We start from the raw sequence: 11,515 nt of genomic DNA on the forward strand, positions 1-11,515 counted from the left end.
AACCGTCGTATGAAGAAAATGCTGCTGAAGGAAGATAGGGAAATTCTGACCAAGTGTGGGCCTACGGAAGCTATCGATGGACCGTCCTGCACATTCATCATTGCTAACAGAAAGTAGTCCAGTATACGTCTTGAAAAGATTCTAAGTGTGGAGAAACGGAAGCCATTGATGGACCGTTGTGCACTTAACGGACCGTCATCCTGGTCTGTCGATGGTAACAATGAGTTGGAGAATAAAGCAGCTGAAAAAGATTCTAAGTGTGGAATGATGAGAGGCCTTGATGGTCCGTCGTGGCCTCGATAGTCCGTCGTCCGATTGTCGACTCAGACGCATTTTTGGACAGATTTTCCTTAAATAGATTTCCTTTTTACGTTAGGATTTTTTTTAAATTCTTGTAAAAACCTCGTTTTTGTGGTTAGATTCTTTGGTATTTTTCAGTTTTATTATCCTAGTTGTTGAACTTGTGATGTTTGGAAATATTCTACTTTCCGAAATCGTTTGTTGCAAGACTTAGATTTATTCAAGTAATTTTCTGGATTTTCTTCAATCTCATCAAAGTAAGTAGATGAATTCTTGTCTAATCAGTATGAATTGTGTGATTGTTAACATGGGTAACTAAATCCATAACTAGCGTTGTGAGAACCATGAGTAAATAACAAGGTAAAAACTAAGTAAAATAACAATTCTAGAATAGTGTCTTGTATTTATTGATAATTTCTTCCTTTAGAAGTCTTTTTAAAGAGTGCACGCGTTAGACTTGCCTTGTTGCTACTTTCCGGACCAAGGAGGTAGATAATAAGAAAAGAATTATCAAAGTAGATTTAGTATACACTATCGAATAGGCTAGTGTTGATTGGTGCGAAGTAACAACTAAGCTATACATCGATTATGATGCTAAATATGAGGTAAAAGTAAGGTTTAGTAAACCATACACACGTAGCCGGACCAAGGTGCTGAGTGAAATTCCCTAGTTGCCGGACCAAGAAATTAGGGATACATAACTTATCACTTTGCATGCAAGATACTAGGAGAGGATTGTTATAGCTAGAATTACCGCATTATGAACCTGTGGGGAACACTTATGCCCTAGTTACTCTCATCACTTGATAAATATCAAATATTCGTACTTGCTACTTGTTTACTTAGAAATATTTAATTCCTTTGTTATTTAAAACCCCCCTTATTACCTGTTTTCGGAAAAGACTTGATTAAATAGAACTAATTGTAGGTTAAAATTAAGTCTAACTCATTTTCCTCGTGGGATCAACCCCAACCTCATAGTTGGGTTCTTTACTTGATACGGCTGCTTATACTTCTTTTCAAGAAGTAAATTTAAGCGTATCAGCCGTTAGGTGTTTTAAGTCTTTGTTTTGGCCAAAATCTGACTTTGATCAATATTTTTGTGAACATGCTCAGATGAAAATTTCGTCAGCGTAATTAACTCCAAAGGTCATTTTTTATCTAACATGATGGTTGGTGTGTGCCATTAGGTGTTTTAACTTATAAATTTTGGCCAAAATTTAATTTTGGTCAATATATTTGATAAACGTGTTCAGATTAAAATTTTGTTAGTGCAGTTAGATTCGGCAGGTCATTTTTTATGTAATAAGACAGGGCGTTCGGATTTTTAGGCTTCCGTTTTTAGCTTGTGTCATTAGACATTTTGACTTTTAAGTTTTGGCCAAAAGAAACTTTCGTCTATATGTTTGGTAATCATGCTAGAATTGAATTTTTTTCACCGCCTTTAGCCATACAAGTTCATTTTTGATTTCATAGGATGGTTGGTTTAGGTTTTGAGACTTTTACTTTCATTTCGTATTGTGAAGCATTTTAGCTTTTGACTAATATCTGAATCGATTTTTTTGAGAAGCATGCTCAAATTTGAATTTCGTAAGCACACTTAGCTTTGGAAGGTTATTTCTCATATTATAGGGAGGATGATTTGGATTTTTAGCTTTTCATATTCAGTTTATACCTTAGGTGTTTTAACTTTTAACTTTTGGCCAAAATTTAACTTTGCGTAATATTTTTTGTGAACGTGCTCTGATGAGAATTTTATCAGCGTGATAAGCTTTCGGAAGGCCATTTTTATACCTTATAGGATGGTTGGTTCAGGTTTTGAGGCTTAATTTCCAATTTGTATTGTTAGGCATTTTAACTTTTACGATTTGATTAACAATTAGATTTGGTAAATTTTTTGATAAACGTGCCCAAATTAAATTTTTGATATAATGATTGTGTCATATTGATATTCTTAACTTGTTATCATAAATTTTGCATTGTTTCATTCAATTATGATTTCTAAAATCGAGATTAATATTTTTGGATTTATATTAGTGCTCTTAGATTTTTAAACGCTATAAATTAATAAAAATTTCACTATTGAATAATCATTTTGTTAATAATATTTTGAACATATTGTCAATCAATTACTAACCTAAAATTAAACTTGAATGATATATTACCAACAATACAAAATAATCAATTAGAAAAATAAATAATCATACTAACGTATTTAAACTTTATTACCAGCAAGAGTTGTGGTGAAGTGATAAGTACTCCCCATTCTTAATCAAGAGGTCTCGAGTTTGATTCCCCCTGGGTACAAAGTTGCATTTGTTAGGGAGTGCTTTGCTTTACTCCTAATGGAAAACCCGACGTGAATCCAGATATAGTCGGGCTCAGACACCGGATGGGAAGCTAAAAAAAGTATTTAAACCAACCAATGCAATTGAATCATGAAGAAAAAAATTTACTAACTTCTTTTGAATTCGTTAGTACTTTATGAACGAACTAAAATTAGTTGGTAGGGACATGTTTCAAAATTTTGTAACAACATTTTGGGGTGTTTACCTATAGATTTTGGTTGGTAAGTTTACCAACAAATTAAAATTTGTTGGTAATATTTAGTGACAAGATTCTTAGCAACGAATTAATATAAGTTGACATTAATTGTTAACTCAATTTTCCAACTGATTTGATCATTTACCAACAAATTTTTGTGTTGGTAATTGGGATTCCTTTTGTAGTGAATAAAAGAGTTCTCTGGAATGCAAGGAGACTCACCACTGACTCTGAGAGCTCAAACTGGATCAACGAAGCACTGGATGCTGATCCTGGTTACCTGCGCCTGCATCATAAGACGATGCAGACAAACTGGCATCAGTACATTTAATGTACGAGTATGCGAGTTGAAATGCTAAACAAACTTAAGCTCGAAAAGAATAGGAAGAAATACTTACCTTGAATCTGCTCAACTCATGAAATACTGAACTTAATATAAAGCAATAATGACACATGTAAATCATATAAAGCTAGTAAAATAGTGTAAACAACTTTGTTCTTTAAGGAAAATGCAATAAAAAACTCAACTTTACTTATATATGAAAGTAATATAGTTTCTGTGGGAGATTATCTAACCGACAACCACCACTATGAGCTTAAGTGGTTATACACGTCTTCCCCACGCTGCCAGAGTCGAATAGAACTCCTTAACTTAGTAGATCCACTAGCTTAACTTACGTGATCATCTAATAAGTACGATCCGTTAACACCCATGATGGCTACACGGTTTTCATGGAGAATTGAGTTAATATGAACTCTCATCCCCTCATGAATGCTCAATACTACTCCGGAAACATACTTTAGCTCATGCTTTAAAAATAACTTCCTTTCTTTGGGTTGAGATAATTTATCAACACCTAGCTTTTACAAAGCTCTCTTGGAATCAATGTCCCCTTTTCTTATTCAAAACACTCTTGGGAAATCTTACTTTCCTCTTAACATAAATGTGAATACATTTATAAAATTTTAGGGAATACATTCTTCCCTTATAACTTTTGGGAAATGAAAACAAATCTTTACTCTTTACTTAGCTTGAAACTTGAGTCTTAAATCAACTATTAGGGAATACTTAGTTCCCACATATTTCTTGAAGGAAATACTTCAACTTTTCCTCTTTACTTTAACTTGGAACTTGAATCTTAAAACGAAGTTACAACTTTTTAAAAAGACTCTTGAAAATCTTTAAGAACTTTGCTTTGGACTAGATTCTTAACTTCCTTGACTTTGATCTTAGCTTTCCTTGAATGAATTATGAATTCAACGTTATGATTCATATTTTTGATGATTTCTAGGTGTTTAGGAATCATTTAAAGCAATTATAATAACTGGAGTGTGTTAGTATAACTTAGAAGGAATTAACTAGGTTAAACTAAGAAACTTGGGTGGAAGACGCCGACTCCGGCGCATTCGGGGGGCGCTGCGCCAGGCCTCAGTGTTAGATGTCAGTTTCTGGCGCACTGCAGGCGTGACACGCCTGGCTTTGCCCAAGTGCGTCTGATGAATTTTTCAACTCATTTTTCATCTCCAAATCCCCTAACTCTTTCACCAAACACTTGGGACTGTTGTTACCCTCAATACCCACTGGATTCAACTCGGAAATAACCCGGATAAATAAAAATCAAACAGCAACAGGCATCCAACAATTCAATCAACGAGAATTCGACATTTTTCTTCAAGAACATCACCTTTTAAATGTAAGCAACTCATAAACGGCTGAATTGAAACGAATTGATATGTGAGTGAAATAACCCTAAACAAAAGATCTCACATATCTTGATAGGGATAAAACCCCACAAAATCCACTCGTAGTTCTTGACGTTGTCGTTAAGGTGGAGAACTGAACCAAGAATTCTCTTTCTTCATCATCAATCGAATCACTGTTCGCGACCCAGGATTCCCGAGAATATCATCATCTGTTAGGTGGGCCAACCGACCGACCGAGTTGGGCTGGGCGTCCATGTCACAGAACCTTTCTCTAGCCAAGAATCCCATTATTGATCGAATCGGGGCTCATAATTGGTACCGGTGCAGTGAGGTATTCCCGTTGAGATTCCCGAACTTTGATGATTATCTCGTCGTATCTAAACCAGTGAGACATCAAAGTTTGACGCATACATTTCTTTCTTCTTTAGATTGCACGAGTTTTCTGTTCTGAGCCTTAGTTTGCGCCTGCCGCCACGGAGCGATTCAGGCATCTATCTTATTGTATTGACGCAATTGGAAGATCAGGATTTCTCCCTGCCGCTCAAGCGGGATCAGATCGGGCTTTAGCGAGAACAGCTGTAATTGAATCGGGAACGGAAAGACTTCACTTCAACTCAATAAATGACGTCTACTTCGTAAGTGCTAAGGCAATAAATAACAATAGCATTCAGTTGTCTTCACAACGGGGCAACAACCCTGATTTTGCCAACTGAGGCCGCGAGCTCTAATGTTTTTTTTGTTGGGACCACCAGATTGAAGGAAACCTTATGCATGATTCTAACCTGTCTTTGCCTAGCAAGATACGTCTAGTTCTCCCTCCCTTCTTTCTAGATCAATGATTCCGTTCGGCCGAGCCAGCTATCGAAAGTCTTGCAACGAGCTCCCGTTCTGCGGCGTGGTGGCAGGACCGCTAGGGGAGTGGCTCCGGGTTTCTCTACGAATTCTTGACTTTTAACCATTCTCTTCTTCTTTTCTGTATTCTCCCAGCCCTAAGCGTGAATTTGATTTTCCAAAACTGAGTTAAGGATTATTCTTACCCCAAATAAACCCTTAAAACGAATTAGTAAAATAAGTGGTGAAAAAACTAGTTTGCCCTTCCTGAAATCCAGAATTGACTTTCCTTGCTATGACAACCCAATTTCCGATAGACATATCTCCCTCATACCATATCGAAAATGCTGAAACTTTGCGGCATTGGAAAGATATCTCCAAGGGCTTTTCAATAATATCATGAAGTACCTCTAACTCATCCCGAGCTAGGAGTTATGGTCGTTTGAAAATGACAAAAACTCACTTTCGTAACTTGGACAATTTTCCAAATTTTCCTTTTCTTTCCAAAAATGAATAGTTTTAGTTTCTTAGCTTATTCCTAGCTAATTTAAATATGTGAGGTGTTACACCTGTATTATTAAACAATATAGGCAGAAAAGTATGCGGTCAATACTCAAATATACTAAATAAGGTGAAATGCATACATTTGACATAATTACTTGATAAATCTGTAAGATATTATAATGTAATTACCAAGTAAACGTAACATGAAAACTAATAATCTGATTTTGAAAACATAACACAAGGTCATGCAATACTCTGAAAATTATAACATAAGTGGGATATACCAGTAACTGATATAAACCATGTTATCTACAACATGTATTACAGTGTTCTTCTCCAAAATAAAAAAGAGAGTGTCCTACTTGCCAACATAAGGACCATGAGTCTGAGCTAAGGTGGATCCACTTGCTAAAGCCCGTATAGACTAAGTCCTATAAACGCACATAGTTCTCTGACTTAGGAATTTCTACTAAAAGTCCACGGAAGCTAAACAAAAATCTTCATCTCAAAAGTTGACTCGGTGCTAAGTATACTCTAAAAAAACATGCATAAACATAGAAACAATACGAATATGGTAATACTAAACCATTCATGTAAACTTTTATAATATGAGCAGCTCCTTAAAAATTGTGATAAATAATCTGAGAGACAATTTATTTGAAAGTACCAAAATCAGGATAATCATATAAACAGAATGATACTTTATATGTGGAAGATATCCTAATTATGATAAAAAAAATACTTGCATGTTATTGGTTCAATAAAAAATCATCAAAATCATTGATTATAATCAATTCATTCATAGTAACATCATCCATGGAGGAAAAACTAAATTTCAATAAGAATCCATAAGATATCACAAAACCCAAAATGTGATAAGATCATATTTTGATAAATTAGGATTTCTTTGTAACTCAATAGGTGATGAAGGACCAATTTATTAAGCTTCCATATACTTTGATAGAAGCCCTAGGTAAATTTTTCGTTGGTTGTTTGAGATCTTGAAATGCTAGATTTCTTGAAGGAGAGGATTTGAGAGACATAAAATTGGAATTTTGGAGAATGAGAGGGTATGGGGTGGTTAGAGGTCTTAGAAATAAGCTATAATCTTCAAAATAAGCCCAAAATGAAATAATATAGAAATTTAAAGTGTGAAAGGACCTTTTTAACCCTAAGAATAACTATCGAATTAGTAACCACGGGACCATCCACATACAAAATCCTATAACCTTATACATTTCGTGAAATGGTCAATAGAAGATAAGAGGAAAAATTTGAAGATTTGAAGTCATCATTTCATAGATCCTTCTATGGTCAGTGTGGTCCTTTAATTCTCCTATCCTATTCAAATCTTTTTGAGTCGTAAAACCTCCTTTCAACCCAGTAAATGTAGCCCAATATCCTAAAATTAGTAGTTTTGATCTACAATCCATCAACAGTCAGTGGAACCATCCACAAGTCGTAAAATCATCTGTCTTGTGAACATCAAAAAAACTTGTTTAAAATGTTTCACAACATGGTCAACGGTCCGTGAAATTTTATATGTACCATACAACCATCTGGAAACCTGAGTTGGAGTTTTTCAAAATCTGAGGTTTCTTCAATGTAATACTCCAAAAGTCTAAGACGTGTTGTAGAGACTAACGTAGGTATAAAGAGGTTTAGACACTGTTTAAGGTCATAAATAATGAATATATATCATTTATGAAGTTTAGGAATTCAAACGTCAAGGAACATCCATGACGTTTGAAAACTAGGTTAATTAGGTGCTAACGTGCCTTAGCCTATTTGACGAAGTTTTAGGAGTTAGAAAATGATGAATTTTAATAAAAAAAAGTGTCTAACGCGTATTAGGGTTAGTTTATAGTCAAAAATTCTTGGTACGACACCCCAAGGACCAACCAAGGTCCCTTGAAGAGGACCCTTGCAATTTGGCAAAAAGCTGCCTAATGGTAGTGTGTAGAAACAAGTGTCAATGACCGACCGTGGGCCAGTCGATGGGGTGTCGATGTCCACCATCGATGAAGATTTTTCCAAATCCATGGGAGGAATGTTTTGGACAGTCTCTGACCAAAACGATGGACCAACAGAACGGTTGGTCCCTTGGCCGTCGATTGACAAACGAGGCATCGACGTGGTCTCATTTGTGTGACCACTGGTTTTGCTGCTCATTTTTAGTTAGGTTAATTTAATTAATTTGGGGTTAAGGGTGGTCTAATTAAGTTAGTTAACAACCTATATAAAGACCATAAGCTAAATAAACTAACCTAAGCCCTTATAATTCCCAAAACCCAAATAACTCCTCCTTCTCTCTTCTTTCTTTCTCCCAAGTTGAAGAACACCATAAAAGGAAAGTTCAAGAGGGTTATAGGGATGCTAAAGGCCAAAGTTTCTTCATAATACTTCATCAATAAACAAGGTATGGGATCCCTTTAACCTTTGGGACTTCTTTCCCCAAAGGGTTCCATCAAATTTGATTTCAAAAGTATGAAATTCAAGTGGGTTTTTCATCCAATACTAAATTGATCTTGTGATTTACTTTGTTTATCATTTATTTTGGATATTATGAGTATATTAACATGTATTATTACTCAATTATGGGTTTTCTTGATATATTTTTCTCAATATTGGAAGATGACCTTTCCCCTTAACCTTAGGTTGTGATCTTGAATTGAATTGTGTAGTATTGATTCAATTGGCTTGGTTAGTGAGTAGATTGTGATATATTGTAGTCCTACCATGCTAGTTATTGAGTAATTAATCTAGGTTGTTGTGACGACCGGGTCTCGACCTAAACCGAAACCGGCGTCATTGACCTCTTAGAGGTCGCAGATAAGCCTACTTATGTCGTCATTACATCCGTTTGGATAATTTTAGCGGAAAATTTGAAATTTTTGATTTTGTTTGAAGTGTACATAGACTTCATAGTTATAACATGCACATGCTTATAAAGAAGTTCATTTCTCATGTGTATCAACCAACTAATAAAGAATCATTCAATCTTCGAATAAATAGTCTTATAACATAAGTAACGATTGCCAAAATGGCACCATTACATAAGTATGAACAAAATAGCAAAGATATACTAGTGGAACATACTCCACTAGCTTGAACCTGTTACTAAGTTCAAAACATAATGGCAGGCATCCTCTAATACATGAGGACTTAGAATGGATGAGGGCCTACCATGTCCTGATGAAAAGCTCTGATGTTCGAATAGCTGCAACGAATGTCTTCAACGTGCTGCTGTACCTTCACCTAAAATAGTATAATGTATGAGATTAGTACACACTTGTACTAAGTATGAGTTTATTCAAGTACACCTGAAGGACATGCATGATTAAGAAGATATCTCTACTAAGGATATGAATTATGGAAAGCCAAGTCAGTTGGACTTGACAAATTAGATTAGGAAAGTAATGCTATGAGAGTAACATGCATCATCATTCTTTTCATATTGCACACAACACACAACATATTTTCATATATCACACACATATATCACATATCATTCATTATATACCATGAGACCTTGGAATCAAATATTTAACATTAGGACTTCTTAAATGAAGGCTCAACACATGAGACCTCAACTTAGGAGCCTTATTTAACAAACACAAAGTTTGCTTCTTTCATTCATACGTACGTCACATTATTCATTTCATTCATTCGTAGGCCGATGTAAACTACATCTATACCTAGGATGAAGTTTAAGACTCTCATCGGGATCATGAAGTGCAATGACCAAGAATGATCTACTATCATTACCCGAATCTGATTTCACCTCCTGATTGTCTTGCATATACATCTTCAGTATCATTAATTTCATTATTTTCATTCTTTGAGGAACTTCAACTTTAACTGACATAGATAATGTGATCATCATGAAATCCGGTGTCTTTACCACACCGAAAAGGGGTGGAGTCACTAACCAAGGTGAAACCAAAACATCCTTAGCTCGCTTAGGTGGAAAACCACTGGCTAGTTCCCTATGTTGGCAGCATAGTTCATAGACTAGGAGAATTAGGGAGACTTATACCCACCTTGGTGGACAGTCTCATCTAATGAGAATTATGTAAACCTTCGCCCTTCCCGAAAGAAGGCATCACCACTCATATCTAGCCTATCGCTGCTCTGTTTAAAGTTCCTATTTACATTCTACTCGTACATCATCAAAGCTTGCTTCTATCATGAGGTAGTCATGTCTCATTAGATGATTTATCTTCTCTGCTTTACATATTAAGTGTGAATTAGCCTTATACTTACATATAGAGTGTGGTTGAGACTTGTCTCTTAATATTCAATATTCTCTTAGATGAGTACTTTTGGTGACATTATGTTGGCGTAGGTACAACTTGTCTCACTTGCACTAGCCTCATATTGTGTTGCCACCCTATTCGTTCTTAACATATTTTTGTTTCATCTTTACTCACCTTTCATTATTTGTTCATCGGATAGTATATACATGCTCTTTTGGAATTTACATGGAGGGACATTGATTTTAGGCGTAGATACGACTTGTCTCACTTGTACTAGCCTATCCTCATGTAGCCACTGTTTCTTTGCTTATTCATCTTTAAGCATAAATATACTCTCTTAGAAATTTCATTTAGTGATATTGATTTTTAGGCGTAGGTGTAGCTTGTCTCACTATTCATTTTAGCCTCTTATCATGTTGTCACTATTTTCATTAGCTTTAGCATATTAGCTTTTCATAATTACTCACCCATTATGTGAATGCTCATTTCATCATATGGCAATGCACTTGGACTTTTAGTATGTTTCACACTCTTACTTAACCCCCCTAGAGTCACATCAATTCATCACATACATCTTAGGTTCACTTACTTTTAAACGTATGTTGGACTTATGAATCCATACTTACAAGCCACGAGGTTTCATTCATAATTTGTCAAAGTGACTCATACTTACCCAAGATTATGTGGTACAAGACTTATGCATATTTTAAGAATGCCAAGGTCTCGAGTTCGATTCCTATGGGAAGTATTCATTAAATATTTATTCACGTAAGACTTATGTATCAATACGGAATTGGGCAAGAGAACCCAGTTTCGAATCCTTAAGCAACACTTAGTCTCATATTAAATTTTTGATATATATTTTTCAGCTTGGAGACTTGAGGTCGAATCTCAACACCTACACTTCTTTTTCCTTTCTTTTTCTTTCCTCTCTTTTTTGATGGAGACCAAGAGGATGTGGGATCGATCCCCCACAACGTCATTTTATTTTTCTTTAATTTTTCTTCTAACTTTCTCACTTATCCAAGAGTTTGTGGGTTCAATTCCCACACCCCTCATTTTATTTTTCTTTCATTTTTATCCTATCTCCCTCACCTATCCAAGAGGTTGTGGGTTCGATCCCCACACACCTCATTTTTTTAAATTCTTTTCCTCTTTCATTCCTTCACATGAGCCTTACCCCATTTCGAATCCCCCTTACCTCATTTTTATTATTGAATTTTTAATAGCTTGCATATGGTGAAGTCTTGGAAATTTGGTCACATTTTTAGTCAATTTTCCATCATTTATACGTTAGATTCTTAGTTAATTCGCTGGATATTTCGTACATTATAATGTGTATCTTTTCCAAATAATCTTATAAAAAACACAAG

This window comes from Solanum lycopersicum, chromosome 4, assembly GCF_036512215.1.
Source record: "Solanum lycopersicum chromosome 4, SLM_r2.1".
Classification (NCBI taxonomy): Eukaryota; Viridiplantae; Streptophyta; class Magnoliopsida; order Solanales; family Solanaceae; genus Solanum; species Solanum lycopersicum.